Genomic DNA, 12,175 nt, shown 5'->3' on the forward strand with positions numbered 1-12,175 from the left:
CGCCAGCCGGATAGACGTTTAAATTCATTTATACGAACACACCTTCGCACTTTCGAATTCAATCAACATACACAACTTCCACGGGCTTTTTTTTACACGGTCATACGATTGGATGATACAATTTCATTTTCATTTTAAAGTCTAATTTAATCATCTTACTTGCATTGGATGTATTTCTTTCCTGTCGACCTTTCTGTCATTTTCTATTCATCCCTAACAGTATGGATGTAACATTTAGTAAATAGCCATATCCCAGAATATCTTAGGGGTCCTATATCCGTCCAAATCCATATTGATCCATTTTGATTCCGTTATAGTTCCTCGTGTCCATTTTCATAATTTGCCGTAATCGGATCAGCTATAGATAGACCTATTTTATCAAAGGGTTATATCGCCAATTTTGCTGGTTGTTACGGTCATGCTTCATCCACTAATTCTGTCCGTATTCGAGTTGTTCACGTATACTATGTAATGTAGCAGAGGCTAAAATCGTGTATGAATTGTTTGTATTTGAGAGTGGAGTTACACGAGTTATCATAATCGTGTATAAATGTATGTGTTTGAAAGTGGGGTTACACGAGTTATTAGCTTATATGTGTCAAAATCACATTTCAAGGTATTGTATATTAAGTTTCCATATTCAAACATCTTAGTAACTACAAAGAATAAAAGCAACAACGAAAAATACTGCTCATACTTTGTGATTGTTTGCCTTATCGTGAATTTGAGTTCCTTAATGCTCTCCACGGCGGTGCTGATGCGAATTTGAATGCGCTGCACTTCCACTTTTAATTTGAATGCCATTTTTACACCCTTGTGTAAGAAACTCATGAAATTGCATGCTGATGAAAAAAAAAAATGAAATTGAATGAACTAGTTACCTTTTTGGATGTCGATTTCGGTGATCATTTAAATTCGCTCGAACTTGAATGACCGCATCGTTAAATCGAATGCAAATCTGATGAAATTGGGTGGGAAAAACATATAGTTTTCCTTTTTTATTTCTAAGAAAATCACGCAACAATACTATATAAAAGGTATAGTTTACCATTTGGGAACAGTGATGTTAACAATGTTCGAGATATCATATTTGATTATGTGTAGGCCAGTTGTATCATTAAAGAAAAAAAATCCTACCATACACAAATTTCGTAATAAAGCCTAAAATATAAGGAGATATCACTATTTTCGCCATTAAACCATAACTGTAGACGTTTTACTCTGGAAACATTCGTATCATAACTGTTGTTCACATTTTATATATTCAACAAAAGGGGAAGTTGCTTTATTGTAGAAAACTGAACCAAAAAAAAAGTATGGGAAAAGAATAAATAAAAAAAAAACGTGTACGACCAGACGTCAAAAGAGGATTGAAGACATGAAAGGACACCTCAAAACAGAACAGGACAATAAGAATTGAAGGCAGCAAAGTAAGCACAATATCGCTTTGCTCCCTTGGGATATCTGTCCGAAACATACTGGTAAATAGTAAAAACCCAAAATAAAACAATCACATTCTTACACTTCATACACATTATTATATTTCAATTCAAACATGTGAGTTACCCTGAAATTTAGGGCTATTTACGATTACTGTATGTGTGCTTGTGTGCTTGTGTGTGTGCGTGTGTGTGTGTGTGTGTGAATGTGTGCGTGTGTGTGTGTGTGTTGGGGGGGGGGATGAAAGGGGGTCAAGCTGATGAGGGAAGATGTTGACTCTTCTGGAAGACTTAAGATAAAGCTTATTCAGTAGATTTTTCTTCGGGACTATACATTTGGGACGGAGTTTGTTAATTTATGAGTTCTTTTTTTTCTGCCTTTGCATTGAGCTATAGTAGTATGTGATGCCTTTGCATGAGTTTTCTTCACCAATTTGTCTATTATGATTGCAAACCTAGTCTGAAGGTACCTATACCGTTTGTGACAATGATCTTTTTCTTCTAAAGTAGTATCTATCCAAGGATATAAAAAAAAAAATATTGATCGACACTTTGAACCCATAAAGTCGACTATTTCTTGACAATCCTGCCATTTTGTTTTTCATGGATTTTAACAAAACTTAAGGTCAAGTGTTCATCCCCGACTATATCACATGACATGAATGATGTACAAATCAGACTGTTAAAAAAAACACTTTATACAACCTAATGCTGCTGTAGCTGCTTAGGGAAAATAATTTAGCTTCGATAGTAACAAAGTGTAATGGTAATGTACATCCCTCCCTCTCTCTCTATTCATCTATCTATCTGTCTATCTATCTATCTATCTCTCTATCTCTCTATCTATCTATCTATCTATCTATCTATCTATCTATCTATCTATCTATATATCTATTTGTCTGTCTGTCTATTTCTACCTATGTAAGTTTATACATGTATGCGTAATGCATAATGTGATGTATTACTATGTATTTTTAGACATGGAATTTACACAGTTTGATATACACAACATATTTGTATACAGACATTACAAATACTATACCATCTTTGTTTGTAACATCAGGCAGACAATAATACAATTCGACTATTATTGAAAGAAAAACTCACCACACAGAATCAGTGTCCCAATGATTTTGTGTAGAATTCTTGCCATGTTATCTTCTGGTAAAGGTAGCTAGTCTGACTTGAAAGTGAATACCTTGTTAACGCCAACCAATACCAGTCAAACAGAGAAAATGAAGTCAATGAGTTGTTGCTGCAAAGCGTTCGCGAAGATAACGGTCAACAAGCGTCATAGAAACATTTCCACGACGTTTCAGCTTTGTCAACTTCTCGGGGTACATTGACGCAAAAGGAAATCACTGCTTATGGTTTTCAATGTGTGTGTGTTCGTTTGTGTATCTGCACGCCTATGTATGTGCACTCACAGTATTGTGTGCCATGGTCACAGAGTCAAACGCATTCTGAAATCACAAAGCAAATAAGTGCAATTTGACACCAAGTTGAAGTTGTCTTTATTAGAGAAAGGTGAACCAGACAATGCAAATCTTTTCAGTAAATAGTGAAGATCAATCATACCATCACCTGTCAACTCTCTAATTATTTGGTAGCGAATTGAAAAATTGTATCACTACGGTTATTATTATTCATCGTGCGTCGATTTTCCCCCTCTCTGTGCCATCTCCATTTTTTTTTTTTTAATTTGAATCTCCATTTTATCAGCCATGATCACAGGCTTCTCGATCCGTTTTCAGGATTTGGTATGGTAATAAACTTGCAAGGGAGATAATGTGCGCAGGCCTGCGGGAGCAAAGCTTTTTTTTTGGGGGGGGGGGGGGGAATGGGGTTGGGGGTTGGGGGTTGGAGCGGTGGAGTTGTGTGTTCATGTGGGGAATCTCCCGTCTCACCCTAGGAGTTTTTGCATTTTGAAAATTGAAATTAAACGAGCTGGTGGACACTTATTCAGAGAGCTTTCGAACATTTCCTGTCAAACAGTAAAATAGATAGATAGATAGATAAAAAGCAAACATTCTGAGAATAAAATGAATGTGAAAGGCTGTGTTATCTGTCACCCATTTATCCACATGTTAGGCTCACGCAGACACACACGAGAGAGCTTTTTCATCTTTGCGGAATGGAAATCAAACATTCCGTGCACTTTCTGTGGAATATTTTTGATTCTATAATGAAATTTAATGAAAATGCATACTTATCTATAGAAAATATCAAGCGGGGAAAGGTTTTCCAATCTTAGAAATGAAATAAAGCGATATGTTTTATAAATTTAATCATGTGGTAGCAGTCAAAGTGTATTTCTTTTTTGTTTCTCCATCACGATCATCGGATATGGGGGGGGGGAGGGTAAAACCATATTTTTACCCCCTCTCATTGTCGCCCATGACCTTGATTATGACGTCATCATTCCATCCGATACAAACCTAAATCTAAACGGCCAGAGGTCGGCCTTTTCGTCACAGCAGATAACAGCTTTTTCCAGCTCCTGATCGACCTCGTGTCTATTCCCGATAATCTAGCCCAATAAGTGGCTTCCCGGGGGCATTTCATGAAGCATTTTGTTTGACAAAGTTCCCGGACATTTTTGCTCTCAGCCAATCAGATGCAAGGATTTCAGTAGTTTAATGGTAAGAGTTTATTAAAAAAAAACAAAAAAAATCCGACCAAAACACCTCATGATGCCCCCCAGGTGGGTGCCCATGCAATCAGGGCTCCAGTGCTAAGGGACGGAATTTTACTCTTTTGTAGTCCCAAATATGAACAATATTATGAATGTTGACAGCATGAGAAATCACTTTAACTGCGATTCTATTTCCTTCGGCCTGTGTATTTTCATGAAAATTTTGTGGAAGTGTGAAGCCTTATATCTGTTGATATTATTAACAAACTAGACGCTATCAACATGGCCTTCATTTTTTTCTGCGACTCATCGTCAAATTCAAGGTACGTTTGCTGTCTGAAGAGGATCCAAAGAGAGAAGTGATATATAACGTGTATCAAGGATATAGAATAACTTATTATTTGGTATCCAATAATATTTTCATTACATTTTCTTCATTTTATATTACTGGGTGATGTTCGTCATTTCGGATGTTCGTTAAACGGCAGGTTCCTTATTCCGAAACAAACACAATTTTCGTGTACCTAAATGTTGGTTAGTCCTAAAAATCAAAAAAAAAAAAAAAAAAAAAAAAAAGGTGAGTTGATTTATATATTTGGTAGTGTTCAGTTGTTCGAAAATAATAAGATAAGATATGTGTCGATCTTCCTATGGTTGGTTAATTCGAGAAAAAAAAATACGATTCGTTATTACGTACACCCTAAGATTTTTTTTACGCTTTTACCAGTTTTGAACTGGAAACACCTGGCATTATGGGTGTAGCTTTCACCCCTTCAGACCAGTGTCACTGAGAGAGCATGATTCTTTAACGTTGCAACTCTGCACCTTTATTGTCTTAAAGGTGTAAAGCTGCACCCGTAATGGTACTCCTACTGTGACATTGATCTGGATCCTTAATTTTTTCTTAATGTGTAGTTATGTTATTCCGAAAGTTGGCCAGTCCGTAAATGAAAAAAAAAAAAGAAAAATCGAAAATAAAAGTAGGGTTCGTTATTCCGTAGGTTCGATAATCTGAAATGATATAGGCTTCAGATCGATCCGCCAAATGTTTGTTCAATCCAAAATGAAATACGGTTATTCCTGGGGAACGTTATTCCGAAGGTTCACTAGTCTGAAAAAATCCCCTTTACGTCGAAATTTGTTATATTTTCCCAAGTTCCCATGCCAGTTTAATACGGAATTGGACAAATATTGTTTCGAAAATTATACTCCATTCACATTAAATGTACTCCTTTATAATCTTTGTTTGTAAAAAGAATTTACACCATAAATTATGCTGGAAGAGACACCACGCCTGCATGAGAAACACAACATACACGCACATTTCCTTTTCAATAAAGTTTATTCACTATCATTCAAAATTCACAAATATTATTATTAACTGAAACCCAAACACCCACACACAAGCGTGAAGCGTAATACAAACGTTGCTAACTATAAATGCATCGGCAAGCTTAGTTTATTTCCCCATCTTTTACTCTTCAACACCTTGGCACCAATCTGAAAAATGATACTAACCTCTTATGTCCCTATGTACCTATGACGGAACGAAACTTGTTTATACAGAGCGGATTTGGTTTGAGAAGCCGTGGTAACTGAAGTTGATAAAAGTATTCACGACATTAATATTTTGTGAAGGGTAGTCAGAGTATACAGTTATAGTTACACACCACTTTAATGTCAACACATCGAATAGTGCGGAATTACGCTGCTATAATATTACAGTAGACTCCCGTTAAAACGGAGTCCTCGGGACCGGCAGTTTTCTTTCGTTATATCGAAATTTCGCTATAACCGTGTCCGATATAACGGGAGTGCACTGTATAATGGAAAATGTAATACAATCGCAAAACAGATAATGTTCTTAGCAACTGATTGACAAATTGCCCTACACCGACGTACATTAGCACTGAATTGATCAGTGTTTTAGTAGTAGCCATGATAAAAATCATGGGCGTACATGCTCCAGCAGGATTCGAACCTACGACCTCCTGATCACCGGACAGGCGTTATCTCCACTATTCGGCCGACAGCAAGTGTTGGTCCTAATCCTTATAGCATGCAGCGGGTACTGCGCAACAATTCAAATTCACGAAATTCTTCCGTCGAGGTGTTTCATTGCAACTGATTGACAAATTGCTCCACATCGACGTAAATAAGCACTGAATTGATCAGTGTTTTAGTAGTAGCCATGATAAAAACCATGGGCGTACATACTCGAGCAGGATTCGAACCTACGACCTCCTGATCACCGGACAGGCGTCATCTCCACTAGACCACCGAGATTTCGCCCGACAGCAAGTGTTGGTCATAATTCTTATTTCGTCCGTCATTTGGTTTGCAGTGGATTGCTAAATACATCATACAAACTCTGGTCACATTGTCAGATAATCGTTGGCAAAAGAAGAAGAAGAAGAAGAAGAAGAAGAAAAACATTGCCGTGATGAACACCACATTCCTTTCACTGCCATGGCCTCTTGACAAGTAAAAACCGCTTTGAGCATGTGCCAGAAAATCATCACACTATTTTTTGTTTTTATACTCTACTCATATCAAGCGATGACACCGTAATATTATGCGTGTCAGGCATGAAAGCATGAGTTTAAAGAAATATCCAGCAATATTATTATCGCAAATATCTTCATTTATCGTGCCAGGTACCATAACAATATTCATTTCACTATCATCTACACTGCAATGAAAAATCTACTTTAAATCTGGCCTTAAAACAACGGGAATCATTTTCGATACAATAAAGAAGAGGGCAGTAGCAATATTGTGAAAACACCTTAATATAACTATAAATATAAATACAATCTCCAATAAAGAGTTCGATTTTACAGAATGAAAATTGGCTACTGGAACGCAGCAAAGTACGTAACTACAAAGTGCTAATGTTAATTCTTTAATCATGACTGTTCAATGAAATTGTACGTAACTTCGATCGCATAATGTAGTTTCTCTGCGGTATACCTGTGACGCTGTCTTTAGAAAAGAAAAGTAAAAAAAAAACAAAAAAAAAACACCCAGCAACAACAAAGATTCGACTGGGGTTACTCTCAAGTTTGACTGAGAGTCCGTAGTACAGTGACCCGGTCTTCATGTTACACACACACACTTGTATCTATACCTAGACACAATTATTCAGCATGTTTTATAGCGCGCTATCAGAAATTGGGTCCCATAATAGTTGCAATTGTTGTATGGTGCGTTATGAAATGAGCGCCATGATTTAGTGTAATTTTAAACAGATGTTAGCAACGATGAAACATAGACGTAGCATCATTAATAGTCCATTTTGACTTCATGTATTCCATGTCCCGATATAGTGACTTATGCATTACCGCTCTGGGGTAAGATTTAGTGCAAATTTAAATGGATAATGGAGTGTCACATAAACAAAGCAATAACGTACAATTTAGATGTTCTTTGAGTAATAAACCAATATGCTATCCAAAATCTTTCAATTTATTCGCGATGATGTTGTAGCAGTTATAGCAGTGGAATATGAGCCTGACAGTTGAGGCTCGCTTTCTTTATTATTCAGTCATTTGCATCTGTTACCTTCTGGTTCTAAAACGATCGTATTGTACATTAGCAGAACGAGTGAAACTTCCATCGACCAGTTGACCCATGCCAAGTCATAAGTCCGATGGATCTGAACTCTAACGGGTTTGGATCCAACCAATTGAAAAACGGCTCTGCGTTGCCATAGCGACCGACTGAAAAGTTTCCCGAGGCAAAGTTCAGCCAGAAGCGATCGTACACTGGAGGCCCAGACAGCACGTTGTCGCTGGACATGGTCTTCTCCAACATGAGGACTTCCAGACGTTGAATCTTTGTTACTGTGTTTCTATTTCCACCAATAACTGTTCGAGGATTATGAATCGAGGATTATGAAAAAAAAATGTTCACAAAAGTTGAAGGTTTTAAACATTTAGTATATTCGTCATCATGCATACGTTTTTACGTGAACCTTAGTGAATACATTCACATATATCATGAATAAATATGCACGCATTTCAGAAATGTATCGAAGTTCATCATAAAGTAATACATGCTGGCAATAGTAAAGAGTTTAGGCATTCATAACAGATGATCTTTTTGTATCAGGCGGATACGCAATGAATTTTCATTAACATAAATGAGAGCTATGATATATATGTATATATATATATGATGTGTATGATACACAATATATAATATATATATATATATATATATATATATATATTCATAGAAGTATGTGAACTAATATTGATAATACGGTATTATCCATATCCGCACGGTGACAAACATTTCATAAATGACAAGTATAGGTATGTAATGGAGACAATGGGGAGGTGCTTTTGAATTATTTTTTATAATTAAGATTTAACGATCTGGTGTACAAGACGTCAATCATAAAGTGATGAGGTGTTGACAGGTGGTGCGATAATACCTGTCTCACCTCGGCTAACGATATCCAGGAAATGTTATTAGCCAAAATTAGAAGAAAAAAAAAAACCAAACCAACTAAACTTTTGTATTGAATGATGTTCTCATTCTTTAAACTTGCCAAATTAATTGAAAATCCTATGTCTGAGCCCAAGAAAAGAGGTGGTGTAGAATATTTGTTGGTATGGGGGGGGGGGGGGGACTGCCCCTATCAGACTACAAAAGAAGGACATAATTTTGATTGACTTTAACAAAGATGATTGCTGACTTGATATCGCTTACCCAACGCAAAAGATCAATGTATCACTTAAAGGACAAAATAAAAAAAACCGATAAGTCCATTTTTTAAGATTTTCAAGTACGGTATGTGTCATAAAGTACAAAATAATACCTTTTAAATGATATATTGGTCACTTCATATAAAGGTACATTTTTGGAAGTTATGGTCAAAAGAAGCAAATGTTTTCTTATTATTCTCTTTATTTTTCTTGACCTTTTAATCGCACATATCTCCATTTGGCAAATATGGACTTATCTGTTTTTGCAAACAAACTCTTCTTGCAAACAAACTCTTCAAATATAAATAGTGTCATCACTTTATTGCAATAACATCATCTTGTTGACTTTGGAGGATTGAGCATTGAATCTTGTTTCCCATCGTTTTACTCACTCGCTGGATACATGCATTGCTATAAAGTGGTACACAATTTGTCATGTACATACAAGTGTACGTGCATATAATGAAAATCATCAAATAACATTGATTATTATTATAAGAAAAAACACTAGAATAAACTAAATATACTGCTTTCAACAAGGGAGGAAACTCACCGATCACATACGGGATATTTGTCTGAGAAGGCGCCATTGTTAAGGCGATGCGAGCTGCCTTGAACGCGCTGACTTCAAAATCCAGTGACGTCATATTTGTTCTGAGGTTCAGTCCATGAAAGTTGAAGATTTGTTGGGTACCGCTGTCTGGTGTGTGGATTACGTTGCATGCTTCAAAGCAGGAAACGAAACGAAACGAAACGCGTCTGCTGAATTACATGATAGGATTTTGCATTCGCATACACCATAGTGCCAAAGATGTGCACATTATTCTTATTCTCACTCACCAGCGCAATAATTAGTTCACGGAGGTACCTAGAGGGGCCTGTAGTATGACGAAAATGAAGTCAATAGGATGCTGTGGCAGATGTAATCACCAGTTACTATATCTCCGACAGACATAATAGAGAATGCACGGGATGACATTACAGACGTTCAGCTATTCACAGATGAAAGAGAAGTAGGTCGCCTACGTACCTTCTTCAGTAACCAGAATTTTGTTCATTTTCTCGGAGATTTCCCGTTTATAGGAAAAGGAGGTACTGATTCTTTAGGGGTTTTCTTTGTTTTTTTCCCCTTGTCGGGGTTTTTGGTTGGTATATTAATATATATAATTATATATCAACAGTACTGTACAGTGAAAATAAATTACGTTTGCTGTTTAATACGAAACATATTTTATGTTAAAAGTCATGAAGATGTGGCTTGTTTAAAGTATCTTAACACATATTATGTCTAGTGGAAAAAACACACCCACACACGCCCACACACAAGTGCACACAAACACAATCGCAGAAAGAAGGAGGAAAATGATTTGCTTCTTACAGCAGTCTCGGCCGAAGAATTCTTCGCCGCAGGAGCACTTGTATCCGGTGTATGTCTCCGAACAGTTTCCCCCATTGTCACAAGGTGAAGAAGCACAATCTGAAAAAAAAAGAGTCAAATCTCCATTATGATATATTTCTATGTCCATCAACATGATCAAGAACACAATTTCCTTCACATAGAGACAGAATTGGAAGCCTCCTTGTCTTGAAACTTGTTAACTTTGAAAGTGTAAGCACAGGGGAAAAGATTGAAATTAATTATTCAGTCATAGGGGAAATGGATTAAAACGGACAGGTTTATTTTATATCGTCTTTAAATTTCCTCTGATGCGACAAGATGAGATTTGGTTGATGCTGTTTGTTCCCTACTACAAATTCTTCAAAACCCCTTATAGTTTTACTGAAATCAGTAATCACTTCTTTAAAAAAGGAAAAAAGCAAATCAAAACGAAGGTCCATACCCCAGGCGTCCGGCAAAACGGACCACTGGCCTACACATACACTTCATTGTAACTCAGATTTTCACTTATTCTGTGATTGAGGATTATTTGATTGCAGTTTTGTTCAAGACATGTAGTTTAGTATTTAAAGGAAACCAAAACCTAAAGAGCAATGTGAATTGAATGAAAGCAGTAACACTAGTAGAACACATCTGTGAAAGTTTGAGGAAAATCCGGCAATAGATGCAAAAGTTATCAATTTTTAAAGTTTTGGTGTTGTAATGGATGAGAAGACTATTAGAGTTCATGACGTCCGTGGGATCGCTTTGTTTTGCTTTGTTTTTGGATATCTCAGCCATTTCAGCTTCATTTCAAAACATCTCAAAACACTCGTTTCTCTTCGAATATCCGACGAAGATTCTTAGAGTTTGTAGGATTAAAGATCTAACGATCGAAAGATTTACAAGGTACAGCAAGACACATTCATCAATGACAACCCCGTCAGAGGCATATTATACATACCGGGAAGTCTACAAGTAAATCTTGTTTTCCCTTTCAGCATGGGATGATTTCCCGCTCGTCTTATTTCATCTGCGGTCATCAGTTTAGGCACCATGGAAACCGTATGTCCGTTGACCAATGTCACTGAGCTGCAAATCATTTCCATTGCTCGACAGGTCTCCTGTTCATTATCGTCCAGTCGGAGGGCCCTGGCCACTTCTGAGCCAAAAATAAAGAAATGAATAAATAAATAAATGAATAATGATAAGAATAAACAAATGAACAAATAAATTAATGAATACAAATAGAACATACAAAGAATAAAGGTAATGGATAGAAATATTGTCATCATGAAATTAACGATAAAGTGGAATGTAGTTTTAATGGGACTATACCGAATACATGCGAGTTGTATTGGTGACAAAAGGTGACAAGTGACAACAAGGAATAGAAATAGCCAATAACAATAAAGTGGAAAAAAGAAACACGCACACACACTCAAGAAATTCGACAAAGAACATCAATCACAACACTGTACGTATGTACTTTTCTTTAAATTGACTAACTCAGATTATCATTCTCATCTATTATTTGGACTGTTAACCGGGTGGAGTAATTTATACCTTGATTGCTACCACGTTCTATCTGTTTAGATTATTACCTTTGCTTTTTTTCATCCTCCCCTCTGGCACCTACTAATTAAGGACTTTTCCAAGCAGAACGAACCTTTAAAGGACAAGTTCACCTTCATTAACATAAGGATTGAGAGAATGCAGCAACATTAGTAGAACACATCAGTGAAAGTTTAAGGAAAATTGGACAATCCGTTCAAAAGTTATGCATTTTTAAAATTTATGTGTTGGAACCGCTGGATGAGGAGACTACTAAGGTTCGTGATGTCATATGAGTACAACAGTATAAAGAAAATGTAAAGAAAATTCAACATATTTTCACTTTTTTCGCATAATAAAAGAGCACTTGACTTGCCTCTTTCTGAAGACAATGGGAATATTACCCATAACATATGTCAGTAACGAGTCAAGGGAATGTGTACTTTTTTCAAAA

Source organism: Diadema setosum, chromosome 19 (genome assembly GCF_964275005.1).
Source record: "Diadema setosum chromosome 19, eeDiaSeto1, whole genome shotgun sequence".
Lineage (NCBI taxonomy): Eukaryota > Metazoa > Echinodermata > Echinoidea > Diadematoida > Diadematidae > Diadema > Diadema setosum.